The sequence below is a fragment of the Triticum aestivum genome, chromosome 1D (genome assembly GCF_018294505.1).
Source record: "Triticum aestivum cultivar Chinese Spring chromosome 1D, IWGSC CS RefSeq v2.1, whole genome shotgun sequence".
NCBI classification, from domain to species: Eukaryota; Viridiplantae; Streptophyta; class Magnoliopsida; order Poales; family Poaceae; genus Triticum; species Triticum aestivum.
Window position 1 is genome coordinate 476,029,549 of NC_057796.1, and position 18,119 is coordinate 476,047,667.

Here is an 18,119-nt window from a genome sequence, read left to right on the forward strand (position 1 = left end):
TCTCAATGAAGTTTCTGATTCATACTTTACATTGTGAATAGATTATTACTTGAGCATAAGAAATCATATGACAATATATATATGTTGATTTTATAAGAATGATCATGATGCCCTCATGTCCGTATTTTATTTTATCGACACCGCTATCTCTAAACATGTGGACATATTTATCGCTATCGGCTTCCGCTTGAGGACAAGCGAGGTCTAAGCTTGGGGGAGTTGATACGTCCATTTTGCATCATGCTTTTATGTCGATATTTATTGCATTATGGGCTGTTATTACACATTATATCACAATACTTATGCCTATTCTCTCTTATTTTACAAGGTTTACATGAAGAGGGAGAATGCCGACAGCTGGAATTCTGGGCTACAAAAGGAGCAAATATTAGAGACATATTCTGCGCAACTCCAAAAGTCCTGAAACTTCACGGAAGTCATTTCTGGAAATAATAAAATATACTGAGCAAAGAAAATACCAGAGGGGGCCCACACCCTAGCCACGAGGGTGGGGGCGCGCCCTACCCCCTGGGCGCGCCCCCCTTCCTGGTGGGCCCCCTGGCGGGCCTCCGGTGCCCATCCTCTGCTATATGAAGTCTTTCGTCCGAGAAAAAAATCATAAGCAAGCTTTCAGGAAGAAACTCCGCCGCCACGAGGCAGAACCTTGGCGGAACCAATCTAGGGCTCCGGTGGAGCTGTTCTGCTGGGAAAACTTCTCTCCGGGAGGGGGAAATCATCGCCATCGTCATCACCAACGATCCTCTCGTCTGGAGGGGGTCAATCTCCATCAACATCTTCACCAGCACCATCTTCTCTCAAACCCTAGTTCATCTCTTGTATCCAATCTTTGTCCCAAAGCCTCAGATTGGTACCTGTAGGTTGCTAGTAGTGTTGATTACTCCTTGTAGTTGATGCTAGTTGGTTTACTTGGTGGAAGATCATATGTTCAGATCCATTATGCATATTAATACCCCTCTGATTATGAACATGAATATGATTTGTGAGTAGTTACGTTTGTTCCTGAGGAGATGGGAGAAGTCTTGCTATTAGTAGTCATGTGAATTTGGTATTCGTTTGATATTTTGATGAGATGTATGTTGTCTTTCCTCTACTGGTGTTATGTGAACGTCGACTACATGACACTTCACCATTGCTTGGGCCTAGAGGAAGGCATTGGGAAGTAATAAGTAGATGATTGGTTGCTAGAGTGACAGAAGCTTAAACCCTAATTTATGCGTTGCTTCGTAAGGGGTTGATTTGGATCCATATGTTTCATGCTATGGTTAGGTTTACCTTAATACTTCTTTTGTAGTTGCGGATGCTTGCAATAGGGGTTAATCATAAGTGGGATGCTTGTCCAAGTAAGGACATCACCCAAGCACCGGTCCACCCACATATCAAATTATCAAAGTACCGAACGCGAATCATATGAGCGTGATGAAAACTAGCTTGACGATAATTCCCATGTATCCTCGGGAGCGCTTTTCTCTATATAAGAGTTTGTCCAGGCTTGTTCTTTACTACAAAAAGGATTGGGCCATCTTGCTGCACTTTATTTACACTTGTTACTTGCTACCCGTTACAAATTACCTTATCACAAAACTATCTGTTACCTATAATTTCAGTGATTGCACAGAATACCTTGCTGAAAGCCGCTTGTCATTTGCTTCTGCTCCTCGTTGGGTTCGACACTCTTACTTATCGAAAGGACTACGATAGATCCCCTATACTTGTGGATCATCACATGCCTTGCCGGCAAGGCTTGTACAAAAGGTGGTTTGCCGGGAGGCCCGGCAACCGCGCCTTATGGGTAAAACTTGCGAAGATGTTCGATGTTCCAGGAATTGCTCACTGGGACAACATCTTTGGTCTCCAGGCGGACTGCGCCGTGCCTGGTGACTTGTATTACCCGATAAGGGCCTTCCCACTTTGACGTCAACTTGTTGGAATTCTTGGCCGACTGAACGCGCCGAAGAACAAGGTCGCCTTCCTCAAAGCTTCGGGCATGAACCTTGCGGCTATGATAGCAGCACAAGGCTTGCTGGTAGCATGCTGCTCTGACAGCCGCTCGAAGACGATCTTCCTCAAGGAGCGTTGCATCATCTTGCCGCAATTGCTCTTGCTCAAGCTCGTCGTAAGCGAGCACTCGAGGTGACCCGTATATGAGTTCCGTGGGGAGAACTGCTTCTGCCCCATATAATAGGGCAAAGGGTGTTTGGCCGGTGGCTCGATTTGGCGTCGTCCTGATCGACCAAAGAACCGCCGGCAACTCATCAATCCAGCGCCTTCCGCTCTTGTGCAGCCTGGCAAAAGTCTTCGTCCTCAGGCCTCGCAACACTTCAGCATTTGCCCTCTCCGCCTGGCCGTTGCTCCGGGGGTGTGCCACGGAAGCAAAACAGACCTTGCTGCCGACGTCTTGGATGTATTGCATGAAGGTGTGTCTTGTGAACTGCGTGCTGTTGTCGGTGATGACTCTGTTTGGTACACCAAAACGGCAAACTAGCCCCTTGAAGAACTTGACGGCTGATTGTGCTGTAACCTTCCTCACTGCCTCCACCTCCGGCCACTTTGTGAACTTGTTGATTGCAACGTACAAGTACTCAAAGCCCCTAACAACGCGAGGGAAAGGGCCCAGTATGTCGAGCCCCCAGACAGAAAACGGCCAGGAGAGAGGGATTGTTTGAAGGGCTTGAGCTGGTTGATGAGGCTTCTTCGAATGGAACTGGCACGCTTCACACCTGGTTACTAGTGCCGTCGCATCCTGGAGGGCGGTGGGCCAGAAGAAGCCTTGCTGGAATGCCTTGCCGGCAAGGGCCCTCGACCCTATGTGGGAGCCACATATGCCTCCATGTATCTCTGCCAACAGCTCCAGCCCTTCCTCCCGGGGGATGCACTTCAATTTCACACCGTTCGGTCTTTTTCTGTACAGGACGTCATCGACGAACTGGTACAAGGCGGACCGACGGGCTACTTTTTCTGCTTCTTCCTGCTCCTCAGGAAGTTCCCCTGTCTGGAGGAAACGGACGGTATGTTGTGCCCATGTCGGAGCCCGGGGCTCGACGGCAAGGGCCAAAGGCATCTCTTCTGCCATGGGGGCGACCGTCTCTACGGCCAGGGCTTGGCACCCTGCCGGAGCCAGCTGCCCTCGGCAGGCTCAGAATCCGCGGCAACACCCTTGCCGGTGGCCCCTGGGGGCTCAGTGGGAAAGTACTTGCCGGGGCCTGATTTCCTCCGCTTGTTCGGTTGCGCTGATGGTTCGACGGATGGTTGAGTTAACCGAAGCAGGAAGGTACCTGGTTCCACAGGTAGCTTGAATGCAGCATGCTTTGACAGGTAATCAGCGATGTCGTTCTCCGCTCGGGGAACGTGCTCCGCTTGTATACCGTCGAAGCACTCCTCCAGCTTCCTCACCTCATCTATGTAGGCCTCCATCAACGGGCTCTGATAATCTTTGTTGACTTGTCTGACGACAAGCTGTGAATCACCCCTGACGATGAGCTTCTTAACCCCGAGGTCTGCCGCGATCCTGAGACCGGCAAGCAGCCCCTCGTACTCAGTAGTGTTGTTTGTGGACATCTCCCTGGGAAAGTGCATCTGGATCACATACTTGAGGTGCTCTCCGGTGGGTGCGACAAGCAGCACACCGGCACCGGCGCCTTGCAGCGAGAAAGCCCCATCAAAGTACATGATCTAGTCGCGACTTGCTTCCTTGCCGGGGAGAGCGGTCTCCTGGATTTCTTCGTCGGGCGTTGAGTTCCACTCTGCAATGAACTCCGCCAAGACTCTGCTCTGGATTGTTGAAGTACTTTCAAACTTCAACCCAAAGCTTGACAACTCGAAGGCCCACTCCACAATTCTTCCGGTTGCGTCTGGGTTGTGCAGTATCCGTTGCAACGGGAGGCGGGTGACGACAGTGATCTCGTGGGCTTGGAAGTAATGACGCAGCTTCCTCGAGGCCATAAGGTGGCCGAAGAGCAATTTCTGCACACCAGGGTACCTTGACCTAGCCCCTTGCAAGAGGGAGCTGACAAAGTAAACCGGGTGCTGCATCATCTTCTTCTTCTGTACCACTTCATTTGGCCGCGGGGCCCTGTCCCGATGGCGTCAGATTTTGCCGGGGGCCTTGCCTTGCCGGTACCAGGCCCTGCCGGGGGAATTTCTAACGCGCCATCCGCCGGTCCTCCGTTGCCACTGCCTCTTCGCCGACCTCCCTCTACGCCACCAGCGCAGCGCTGACCACTTGATTCGTCGCCGCTAGATACAGCAGCAATGGCTCTTGCGGTCTAGGCTCCACCAGTACTGGTGTAGAAGAGAAGTATTTCTTCAGATCCTGCAGTGCTACTTCGGCCTCCGGGGTCCACTCCATAGGGCCCGCCTTTTTCAAAATCTTGAAAAAAGGAAGGGCGCGCTCGGCGGACTTGGAGATGAATCGGCTCATGGCGGCAACGCAGCCAGTGAGCCGACGCACATCCTTGATCCGCTTGGGCGCCTCAATCTGCTCGATAGCCTTGATCTTGTCTGGGTTTGCCTTGATCCCACGCTGCAACACAAAGAACCTGAGAAGTTTTCCGGACGGAACGCCGAAGACACACTTCTCAGGGTTCAGCTTGAGGTTGATCTTGCGCAGGTTGGCAAACGTCTTTTCTAAGTCTTGTACAAGAGTTGCCTTGTCCTTGGTTTTGACCACTATGTCATCCATGTATGCTTCCATATTTCTATGTAGCTGGGGTTCAAAACCAATTTGGACCACTTTTGCAAACATTGATCCAGCACTCTTCAACCCGAAAGGCATCCATAAAAAGCAATACGTACCACATGGGGTGATGAATGCCGTCTTCTCTTCATCTTGTCTTATCATGAAGATCTGGTGGTAGCCCGAGTAGGCGTCGAGGAATGATAACAGATCACACCGGGCCGTGGAGTCAAGAATCTGGTCGATGCGCGGCAATGGGAAGGGGTCCTTAGGACAAGCCTTATTGATATCTGTGTAGTCAATACACAGCCTCCACTTCCCATTTGCCTTGCGCACCACCACCGGATTGGCCAACCACGTCGGATGGAGCACTCCCCTCACCAAGTCTGCCGCTTCCAACTTCCTGATCTCTTCCGTGATAAACTCTTGCCTTTCCAGAGCCTGCTTCCTGACCTTCTGCTTGACGGGCCGCGCATGAGGACAGACAGCTAGGTGGTGCTCAATCACCTGCCTGGGAACACCGGGGATGTCGGATGCTTGCCATGAAAACACATCGACATTCGCCCGCAGGAAGGTGACGAGCGCGCCTTCCTATTTGCCGTCGAGGGTGGAGCTTATGGTGAAAGCCCCTCCCATGCCATCCTCCCTAACAGACACCTTCTTCGTCTGTGGTGGCGCAGCTCTGGATTTCTTGCTCTTGCCGGTGGAGCTCTCTGGCACGTCCTCGACAGTAGCATAACACTCCGAAGAGGTGCGCTTGCCGGAGTGGGTGCGAGGGGTCTTGCCGGGCTTATTCTTCCCTCCCGGGGCTTCAGCGGTAGGAGCAAGTGCCTTGGCGACAATTGCTGCAACTGCTTCCCGGTACAGTAGGTCGGCGCAGATCAGTGCATCCTTCTTGTCGCAGGGGACGGTGATGATGGTCATCGGCCCAGGCATCTTCAGCGTGTTGTAGGCGTAATGTGACGCCGCCATGGACTTGGCTAGTGCCGGGCGGCCGAGGATCCCGTTGTAGGGCAAGGGGATCTTGGCTACGTCGAAGACAATCCTCTTCGTCTTGTGGTTCAACTCGCCACCAAACGTCATAGGCAATGTGACCTTCCCCTTCGGCTGGCTTCTTCCCGGGTTGACCCATTGAAACGTGTCCGTCTCCTCGAGGTCTCCATCGGGAATTTGTAGCCTCTTGATCACAATGGGCGAGATCAAGTTCAGACCGGCCCCGCCGTCAACCAGCATCTTGTTCACCTTAAGGTTGCGTATCGTTGGTGAGACCAACAACGGCAAACACCCGACCGCAGTGGTGCGATAAGGTTGGTCCTCGGCGTCAAAGATGATGGGTGTGCTGGACCACTTCAGCGGCTTCTGAGCGTCGAACGATGGCTTCGCTGCTGTGATCTCGCGCGCCCACTGCTTGAGCTAGCGGTGAGAAGTGTGCAGCGAGGCGCCACCATTGACGCACATGGCCTCCGTAGCCTTCTGAAACTTTTGCTCGCCGGACTCGTCGTCCTCGTCATGATCATCATCTTCTTGCTTCTTGTCACGGCCCCGAGCGGGCCTCTCTTGCTGGCTATCCTTGCCGCGGGGGCCTCCTTGTCCACCATGCTTCTTGCCGGATCCTTCGGCACCGTCTTGACCCTTCTCCTTGTCCCGCCTCTCATACTCGGCCTTTTGCTTTTCGGCAAGCAGCTCGACCTGTCGGAAGTTCTGGAGGTCATGGCCCTTGGTGCGGTGGATCTTGCAATACTGCTTGTCGGAGCCCCCCGTCTTGTCGGCAGCCGCCAAGGCCCGGCAAGCGGCGCACCCGGCAATCTCCTTGCCGGGGTCGTCTGCCTTGGCCTTCTTGGCGGCGCCGGTGTCGTCGGATCCCTCAACGGCAAGCACGGTCTTGCCCTTGCATTTCCTGTTGCGACGCTGGCCTTTCTTCGTCAGGGCGGCGGTGTCTTCATCAGAAGAGTCGGTTTCCACGCCGGCGTCCTCGCCGGGGTACTTCCTTCCCTCTGCAGCCCGGGCGCACCTATCGGCCAGAACATAAAGTTCGGCCACATCCCTAACCTTGTTCATCGCCAGCTCTTCGCGCATCTTGTGATTGAGCACGTTCTGATGGAACGCACTAATCACGGCGGCGGGATGAACATCGGGGATGTTGTACTGCACCCGGCTGAACCTTTGTATGTACTTGCGCAGGGTTTCCCCTTCCTTCTGGGGAATGATATGCAAATCAATGGCCTGGCCATGAGCTTGTTGGCCTCCGGTGAAGGCACCAACGAAATCATGACACAGATCTGACCAGGAAGAAATGGAATCAGCCGACAAGTGCATCAACCAAGACATGATGTTGGGCTTCAGTGCCAACGGGAAGTAATTGGCAAGCACCTTGTCGTCGCGAGCTCCGGCAGCTTGCATCGCGATGGTGTAGATGCTGAGGAACTCTGACGGATGCAGGGCCGGTCCTGAGATTTTAGGGGCCCGGGGCAAGACAACAGAAGGGGGCCCTAAAGCCACATAAACAGAGTAATTTTTTCTATTTCAGTTGCAAATAAATAGTCGATACACTATAGTTTGTTGCCTTGTCATCTCAATTATTCAAAAACTTTGGGGTCATAAACATTCACAGTAAAAGTTGTCGCTCTTGTCAATAAACACCTTTATTACTAGGTGAATAAGTAACAGTTTGGTGCTTACTCAATATATTATCATCCTAAGAATTTTAGTTAGGTTGTTCCTCAGCAGTAACTAAAGCTAGTCCCTCTGAATTCCGAGCAGTAGAAGTATTCGTGTCTGCTATAACAAAACGTCTATGCTCCTTTTGAGGACTCCGTGAACTCACATGCCTGTTTTTATTCTCATTACCAGATGGATACTAGCAATCTTACTGATTACTAGCACACAAACATATGATAGTACAAGAAATTAAAAACACTGCTAATTAAAAATTGCAAAATATTGCTGATGCTTACCAGTCACGAAGAGTTCCTCTTTCTAATCCCAGACAAAACAAGAAATCAGAGTTTGAGAATGTGATATGTATGAGAATGACCTTCGCAATTGAATGAACGATACTATAAAAAGAGAGGATTTGCGTTGAAGAAGAGGTTGATGAGAATTTGGAAACTTGCAATACCTTCTTCCACTAATCGCGCCCTGCAGCCGGAAACCATAATTAGACGGCCTCGTACATATCTCTGAGGCGTTGTCAACCTTGACAAGGCTGAGTCTCGGGCTGATTTGTTGCCAATGGGGAAGATATGGAATAAAGGCAAGAATATTGCGCGTGCGACAACCCGAGAAGTAATCGCTGTAACCTTTTTCCCTTTCCTAAGAATCGATCGATCTGTTACATTACGCACACACAAGGAACCAGGCCATCAGGGGGCCCCTTCCTACGCGGGGGCCCGGGGCGGCCGCCCCCTCTGCCCTCCCTCAGGGCCGGCCCTGGACAGATGGGTCTTGCCGTTGTACTTCTCGCTGACGTCGGGCTTGAACGTGCGGTGGGACGGCCACTGGAACTGCCGTAGCTCACAGGTAAAGGATGGGCAACCCACCTCGTAAGGTAGGCTGGTGCAGCCCCCAGTGCTGGCTAGTCCATAGCGGGTCCCGCCCGCTGATCCGACTGGTGGCGTGTATCGCGTCGGCGCTCGATGGTGGTTCGAGCGTCTTCATGGGCTCGTTCCCGAAGAACTTGGCGCTGGTCGCAGTGGGTCCATGGGTCGGACGACGCTATGGAAATTTTATCACATGCATCGTCACGACAGACCGGCACCGGCGGCAACTGGTGCGGGGGAGGAGAGTGTACTGTGGCTGCAGCTCCCCCGGTCCTCCCACCGCTGGCATGTGGCAGCTTGACGGAGCGCCGGCCCGAGGGCCCCGCCGGTCGCGGATCATCTTTATCGGCAATGGCGACGAGGCTCCGGATGGCGGCTCTCCACTCATCGAGCTTCTCCGCAGCAGGTGGGAAGTCGAGGAGCAGCTACGCGCGCGCCAAAGCCTCTGCTGGCGTGGGTGGTGGCGAAAGCTGCGTGGACCATGGCGCGCTTCGACTTCTAACCACGTTAGAAGGAGCTCTATCATGGCCCAGCGGCTGCGTGCCATTTTCGCCAGCACTTCGGCGGGCATGCTGGCCTCCTTCTTCCCGCAGATGATGCACAGGGCTCTTCCCACGGCGGTGCACAGGGTCACCGGCGTGGTGACACTGCTCGTCGCGCACACCATGGGAAGAGCGCGATGCGGGCGCCGTGGTGGGCGTCATGTAGGTCGTCACACCGCCCGTGGGTGGCACGGCGGCGACCCCGGAGGGCCCCACGCCGCCTGCGGTGGGCCCAGCTCCGTCTTTGGATTTTGTGGCATGCGGCCCGCCGTCTTGCGCATGAACGACGCCGCTCACCAGGCTCTAGCTGTCAGAGCGATGTTGGTGCTCGCGGGCCGCGCCTCGGGTCCTGTCCACGACCGGCCCGCTACTCGCCCTCACCGGTACGGGCCGTCTGGCTCCCGACGAACCGACCGCCGTGGCCGCCTTCTTCTTGGGAGCCATGGCGACGAAGAACTGCTAGACCAGATTCTCACAACTGCGCTCCCCTACCTGGCGCGCCAAAGATGTCGGTGAGAACGACACCTATGGGATCACTGGGATCCCTTCTACGGTCGGCGGGCGCGGGGTCGTGAGAAGAGCAGGTTTAGGAGCTAGCACACGGATCGTTTACCCAGGTTCGGGCCGCGAGGATGCGTAAAACCCTAGTCCTGCTTTGGTGGATGTATTTCAGAGTGTCCTTGAGCTCTTCAACTAGCTACGATGGCTGCGTAGTTTCCAAGAGCCGAATCCCCCTCCTGGTTGCCTCGGGCCTCCTTTTATAGAAAAAAGGGGTTGCCACAGTGGCACACATGAGGTGGAAAGGCCTACAGTGTGCGAGCTTATCGCACGGCATTACGGGACAAAGTGACTTAAATGCGCTACTTAGGTGTCCATCAGCTTTATCGGGGACGGGAACGAGGCCCGTCCCGTCCGTCGCCGCTCCGCCTCGCCTCGACACGCGCCCAGGCCAGCGGCGCATGCAGCGCCATGTAGGCAGGCAGGCTGCTGAGGTGGCACGGTGGCAGGACCTTCACGAAGATCTGCATGCCTCTACGCAGGCGCTTGCTGAGTTGGCCTGGAAGCCGCATGTTGCCACGCAGGCGCCTGCCCAGCTAGTTGGGCTGGCAGCTGCATGCGAACGGCGGCGGAGTCTTGGCTGGCGCGGGCCTGGCAGTGGCCCTGCTGACGCCTTCGACAAGGGTCTTGCCGGGGGCCCGGCAAGGGTCTAGCCGCGGCGTCGTAGTTGTCCCCGGCAAGGCGCTTGCCGGGGGTCTTGGATTCCGTCGGCTGGGATCCCGCCGAGGGTCACCGTCTTCTGCCCCTCATCTGACCTCACATGTTTATGATCTTGACGAAGATCTGCATGCCACCATGGGGTGCCTCCCGAGCCCTGGTTCCAATGTAGTTGTCGACGACGTTAGGAACCTTTGGGCTCAAGGGCTGCTTGCTTAGCTGGTGTTGGGCAAGTTGCCCCGGCAAGGCTCTTGCCGGGGCCGCGGAGGCCGCCCCGGCAAGGCTCTTGCCGGGGGGGATCCACCTCGCCCCTTCGCTCTCCTGCGTTTCTGGTCTTGGCGTTGCCTCCGGTCGCCTTGTGGCTTTGGCTTCTCTCCGGCTACCCTCCTTTGCCCTGCTAAGTGTGGCCGCGGCATGTGGCTCTGACTGCCCGTGCACAAGTAAAGGGTCAAAACGAGAGCCCCTACTTTTGTACACCGACAGCGCGCTGCTGGAGTGGCGCGCACGCTGCATTTTAGCGCGGCTGCTGGAGGCAGCACTGCCCGCCGCGCCAAACTAGATGCTGGGCGCGCAGCAAAGTAATTTTTAGGGCGCGGTACGTTGGTCGGCTGTTGGAGATGCTCTTATCTCTGTCGAATCCGATATCATAAACTGCAGATACTCATAAACAGCTAGGACAGGTAAGCAATGAACCAGATATATGCAGTTGAGCAGAGTACTTGCATGTTACAAGTTGAATAGTGCATATGCTTCTTCTGTTCTTTTCTGTTTGAAAACTGCATATGCTTCTTCTTTTATTTTCTTTTTGAAAAACCGATGATGCAAATTTAACCAATTAAGGTATTATTGGAATCGAACGTATATTCTGCAACAGTGAGAAGGGGATTTTTCCCTTGATGTATGATGCTCTACAAACCAAAATTTGGCGGTTCGATTCTGAAGTCACGATTATGAACTTCCGATGAAATTAGCAGTCTGATTCTACAAATGCCTGCACCATAGCAATTCGCTACCCACAAATGACAATGAAATGCAATTGCAATGCTATGCTAAAAGGATGAAAAAATTGGAAGGAACAAACTCAAATATATATATATATACCTCGCCTTTCACAGCAACAATCTCCAGCTCGTCCGACGACGACGCGCTCCTCGCCTTGGCGCCTGCAACGGCAGCCAACTTATCAGGGTCACCGTCCAGGACGACGCAGTCGTCGTCGTCGTCGTCGCCATCCTTGCCATTCTTTGTCTTTTGCGGTACTGGCACCGGCGAGTCCCCGAGCTTGGTGACCCACCCGAGGGGGCCACGCGAGGAGGCCCACTCACCGGAGCCCTCCTCGTCCTTGCCGACGCGAACGCCGCCGGGCTTCCTCCGCGGTACCAGAACCGACGAGCTGTCAATCCACGCGATCCACCCGAGGGTGCCGCACGAGAGAACCCACTCCCCAGAGCTGATCACCTCCTCCTCCTCCTCGTCGGAGCTCATCACCTCCTCCTCCTCGTCGGAGCTGATCACCACCACGTCGCGTGGCGCCGGCGCCATCTTCCGCGAGCGTGAACACCCCACAACAACCCCCGGCCCCCGAGGAGCGTAGTAATGCTGCCTGCGGCGGCAGTATATCGGGTCGATCGTCCGTTTTCCGCCGCTGCGCCGCCTGTGGGTTTTGGGAGGGAGGGGGTGGGGGACTCAAGGAAGGCAGCGCGGTATCCGTTGGGTGATCGCGCAAAAGGTGGGGCTGGCAGTTTGTTCGGGAGGCGATTTGCTTCGGCTTTTTGAAATTTAGAATTTTGTACAGTACCTTGGCGTCCATCCGTCGATATCTGTGAGTATCTAGCTCTTTTATATATATATATATATATATATATATATATATATATATATATATATATATATAAAGAGCTAGATACTCCGTAGTTAGGCTAACATGAAGGAGCTCCACAAGGAACAAGACCATTTGGTAATTCATCTAAAAAATTCGCTATATATATATATAAAGCTAGATACTCGGTAGTTAGGCTAACATGAAGGAGCTCCACAAGGAACAAGATCATTTGGTAATTCATCTAAAAAAATTCGCCCTTCTCTGATACCAACTTGTAACGCCCACGATGCGGCTATATCTCCCACGTGTCGAGGCACGACTTAGAGGCATAACCGCATTGTAGGTATTGTCGCAAGAAGGGTCATCTTCACACAATCCCATGTAATGAACAAGAATGGGATAACGAGAGTTGGCTTACAATCGCCAGTTCACACAATACATAAATTAATTCATACATCATCCAAAATCCACACATAGACCGACTACGGTCAAATCCAAATGAAAATAAGATAACCCCAAATGCTAGATCCCTGATCGTCCCAACTGGGCTCCACTACTGATCATCAGGAAATGAAACATAGTAACGACCACGTTCCTCGTCGAACTCCCACTTGAGCTCGGTTGCGTCATTTGCACTGGTATCGACGGCACCTGCAACTGTTTTGGTAGAATCTGTGAGTCACGAGGACTCAGCAATCTCAAACCCGCGATATCAAGACTATTTAAGCTTATAGGAAAGGATGGTGTAATGAGGTGGAGCTGCAGCAGGCACTAAGCATATATGGTGGCTAACATACGCAAATAAGAGCGAGAAGAGAAGCAACGCAACGGTCGCGAAGCTAGAAATGATCAAGAAGTGATCCTGAAAAACTACTTACGTTCATGCATAACTCAAACCGTGTTCACTTCCCGGGCTCCGCCGAGAAGAGACCATCACGGCTACACACACGGTAGATGTATTTTAATTAAGTCAAGTGACAAGTTCTCTACAACCGGACATTAACAAATTCCCATCTGCCTCATAACCGCGGGCACGGCTTTCGAAATATAATACCCTGCAGGGGTGTCCAAACTTAACCCATTATAAGCTCTCACGGTCAACGAAGGATAAACCTTCTCCCGAAAAGACCCGATCAGTCTCGGAATCCCGGTTTACAAGACATTTCGACAATGGTAAAACAAGTCCAGCAAAGCCGCCCGATCTGCCGACAAATCCCGATAGGAGCTGCACATATCTCGTTCTCAGGGCACAACAGATGAGACATCCTACGAGTAAAACCAGGCCTCAAGTTCCCCCGAGGTGGCCCCGCAGTCTACTCGGTTCGGACCAGCACTCGAAGGAGCACTGGCCCCGGGGGTTAAAATAAAGATGACCCTCGGGCTCGCGAAAACCCAAGGGAAAAAGGCTTAGGTGGCAAATGGTAAAACCAAGGTTGGGCCTTGCTGGAGGAGTTTTATTCAAGGCGAACTGTCAAGGGGGTCCCATAAATCACCCAATCGCGTAAGGAACGCAAACTCAAGGAACATAATATCGGTATGACGGTAACTAGGGCGGCAAGAGTGGAACAAAAACACCAGGCATAAGGCCGAGCCTTCCACCCTTTACCAAATATATAGATGCATTAATTAAATAAGAGATATTGTGATATTCCAAAAATATCCATGTTCCAACATGGAACCAATTTCACTTCACTACAACTAGCAACGCTATAAGAAGGGCTGAGCAAAAGCGGTAACTTAGCCAAACAACGGTTTGCTAGGAAAGGATGGTTAGAGGCTGGACATGGCAATATGGGAGGCATGATATAGCAAGTGGTAGGTAGCGCAGCATGGCAAATAGAGCGAACAACTAGCAAAGCAAAGATAGAAGTGATTTCGAGGGTATGGTCATCTTGCCTGCAAGGTTCTCAGAGTTGTCGAAAGCTTGATCCTCGTAAGCGTACTCAACAGGTTCCTCGTTCACGAACTCGTCCCCCGGCTCTACCCACATCAAGAACACAAGCAATGGAACCACAATCAATCACAGGAAATGCACAAGCAACATGATGCAATACATGCATGATATGCGGGATATGATATGCGATGCATATGCGTGCTCCGGAAGAAAAAGGATGAACAATGCAGTAACCTGGCAAACCAAGTATGCCACTGGAAAGATGAGATGATTTCGGTCGAAATCGATATAAAGATCACCGGAAACGGATGCACGGTTTGCAAATGGCAAGCAAAACAAGAATGACACGAATCTGCGATTAACAGCATGATAGCACTTAGAATACATCAAGTAACTATGCTACAGCACCCCAACATAGCAACAAAGTATATGGCAGTAATCTAAAGGAGATGCTTGACAAAAGCTAAACACTGAGCTACGGCTAGATCACAATATAACAGGTTCAAACAAGCATGGAAAAAATGCAAAAGATAACAGGTTCACAGACTTGGTGAAATTACTGAACATGGCTGAAATAGCATCAGGTAGCAATGTTCAGAGCAAGAAAAACACATGCCACTGGAACTTATCATAGCAAAAAAAGGCATGGCATGAATCTACTAAATGCATAGAACAAAAGTCCCTTACTGACCATGAGCCAAAAAGGGTCAGAAGATATGATGGCACCCATGTAAACATAGCAAGTTTCGTTACCAGGTTTCAGACTTAGCAGAAAACAGAGCATGGCAGTAACAGAAATTATGAGGGCATCTTGGTGAGCTTGATTCACTCATCACAAAGCAATGCATGACAAAACAAGCATATCTACAGCAAGATGGCATGTTTATAAAGCTAACCATGGCAAGAGCAAATACATTGCATGAAAGGATCAACTACAACAACCTTGGCAAAATTGAATATCATGTTAACAATCTGCCAGGAATATTTTATAGCAAAAGTAGATTAAGATTAAGACATGCTAGGGCACTTCATAATTGCAAACAGGGGCATGTATGGATAGAGTACAACTATATCTACAAAACATCCTTACTGAACATGCCCAAAAGAAGCATGGATCTCTCTGTAGCCACATGGATACATGGCAACAAAATAACAGCAGTCACAGACTTAGCAAAATTCTAAGTCCCTGGAAACAGAAACATCACGAAGCCTAGTTTGCATGCTTGTGCTAGTCACCACATAGATCACAAAAATACATGGCATACACATCTGTAAGGATGGTATGGCATAGATCAAAACACCTGTAGAACTCATGCCCATAAGATGCACACATCAAATGTAGCAAAAATAACAAAACACCAAGTTCTGATAAGTAACGGCAGAAAACATCATATAGCATTCTTGCATCAGAGATTTGGGCATCAAGATGAGCTCAAACTAGCATGGCCCAATGGAACACAATGGAGAGCATCGCGTGACGAACATTTCGATATATCGTGTGCGATGAACAGAGCAATATTATGCAAAAACTTCAGGACTTGTAGAATATTTCGGGGGGGGAGTCAACCTTCGGATCCAGCCCGATCTAGGGTTTGCCGGCGCGGTTGAGCTGGCCGGAGTCGAGGCGCGCGGCGGCCGGAGCTGGAGAGGAGAGGGAGATGGCGGCCGGAGGAGCTCGAGGGAGGAGGCCGCCGGGGTCGGGCCGACCGGATTTGGCGAGGGGACGGCGGGCGCGCGGGCACGGGCGGCGACGAGGTCGAGGCGACGGGGCGGCGAGGTGGTCGGAGCGGCGGGCGGCGGCGGACGGCGGCGCGCAGCGCCCGGGCGGCGGGAGGCGACGGCTCCGGGCCGCGGGGGCCGAGGACGGGCCGAGCGGGCCGGCGGCGCGGGGAACGGCGGCGCGACACGTGTCGCGTCCCGGTTGGCTGCGGGCGGCGGCGGCTTTCGTCCGGCGCCAGGCGGACATGTCCGGCGCGCGGAGGGAGCGGGGCTAGGGTTTCGGGACCCGGATTTTGGACGGGGAGGGTGTTTATATAGGCATAGGGAGCTAGGAGACTCCAAATGGAGTGCGGTTTTCGCCCACACGATCGTGATCGAACGACCGAGAGCATGGAAGGGGCTTAGATGGGTTAATGGGCTGTTTGGAAGGGGGTTTTTCTGCAACACACAAATGGACTTTGCGGTTACCCGGTTAACCGTTGGAGCATCAAACGACCTCCAAATGGAACGAAACTTGACAGGTGGTTTACCGGTGGTATACCAAGGCCACTTGGCAAGACTCGGTCCATTCCGAGAACGTTCAACACCCGCTCACGAAAAGAAACAAGAGGGGTGCGCCGGTGCATGTGGGAGTGCCGGATTGCAAAACGGACAACGGGGAAAATGCTCGGATGCATGAGACGAACACGTATGCAAATGAGATGCACATGATGACATGATATGAGATGCATGACCTGAACAAAATGCAAAACGAAAAACAAAAACCCGACCACGAAGGGAATATCATAACACATAGCCGAAAATGGCAAGAGTTGGAGTTACAAATATGGAAAGTTACATCCGGGGTGTTACAACACTCCACCACTACGAGAGGATCTCGTCCCGAGATCTAGGACTGAAAGAACTCCGGATATTCGGAACGGAGGTGGTCCTCGCGTTCCCAGGTGGCTTCTCGGTCGGAATGGTGCGACCACTTCACTTTCAGGAATTTGATTGACTTGTTGCGAGTCTTGCGCTCAGTTTCTTCAAGAATAGCAACGGGGTGCTCATGATAAGACAGATCTTCTTGGAGGTCAATCTCTTTGAAGTTGATGGTGCGCTCAGGCGTCTTGAAGCACTTGCGAAGCTGTGACACGTGGAACACATCGTGCACGTTCACGAAGTTGGAGGGAAGCTCAAGTTGATAGGCGAGGTCGCCTCTTTTGCCAATGATCTTGAAAGGACCCACGTATCTAGGGGCAAGCTTCCCTTTGATACCGAAGCGACGAGTGCCTTTCATTGGAGAGACGCGGAGGTAGACATGGTCTCCGATCTCGAAAGCCAAGTCACGGTGCTTGCTATCATAGTAACTCTTCTGGCGCGATTGCGCGGCTTTGAGATTTTCACGGATGACTTTACACATTTCTTCAGCCTCTGTGATTAAGTCATTGCCAAGAAGTTGGCGTTCACCAGTCTCTGACCAATTGAGAGGAGTACGGCACTTTCTGCCATATAGAATTTCGAACGGGGCCTTGCCCGAACTCGCTTGGAAGCTGTTGTTGTAGGAGAACTCGGCATATGGAAGACAACCTTCCCACTTCATGCCAAAGGAAATGACACAAGACCTGAGCATATCTTCAAGGATTTGATTGACTCGCTCGACTTGGCCACTAGTTTGAGGATGGAAAGCTGTGCTGAAGCGAATGTTGGTACCCATGGCCTTCTGGAAGGAGTCCCGGAACTTAGAAGTGAAGATGCTTCCACGATCTGAAGAAATCAATTGTGGAATGCCGTGCAAGGAGACAATCCTGGATGTGTATAGTTCTGCCAACTGAGCTGCTGTGATAGATTCTTTGATTGGAAGGAAATGAGCCACTTTTGTAAGCTTGTCGATGACAACAAAGATAGCATCATTTCCGCGCTTGGACTTGGGAAATCCAGTCACGAAGTCCATTTCGATATGATCAAACTTCCATTCTGGGATAGCAAGAGGTTGGAGGAGACCAGCTGGTCGTTGGTGTTCTGCTTTCACCCTTCGACAGACATCACATTTGTTCACGAATTGAGCGATTTCTCGCTTCATTCGAGTCCACCAATACGACTGCTTGAGGTCATGGTACATCTTCGTACTTCCAGGATGAATGGAAAGAAGAGAATTGTGTGCCTCGTTCATAATGACTTTCCTTAGATCACCTTTAGGAACCACAATCCGGTCCTCGAAAAATAAAGTGTCTCTGTCATCAATGTGATAGTACTTGTATTTGGAAAGACCCTTGTCAATACCACGTTTCACCTTCTTCACCATGGTATTCAGGAGTTGTGCCTCACGAATTTGATCTTCCAAAGTAGGAGAGACTATGAGGTTGGCAAGAAAGCCTTGAGGAACAACTTGGAGATTCAGCTTGCGGAAAGCTTCACAAAGATCCGGTTGGACTGGCTTGAGGATTAAGCTGTTGCAATAAGCCTTCCTGCTCAAAGCATTTGCAATGACATTGGCCTTGCCTGGAGTATACTCAATACTCGGATTGTACTCTTGAATCATTTCGACCCATCGAGTCTGCCTGAGGTTGAGGTTGGGCTGAGTGAAGATGTACTTGAGACTCTTGTGATCGGTGAATATGTCCACTTTTCTTCCCAACAAGAGATGTCTCCATGTTATTAATGCATGGAAAACTGCCGCCAACTCAAGATCGTGAGTGGGGTAGTTCTTTTCGTT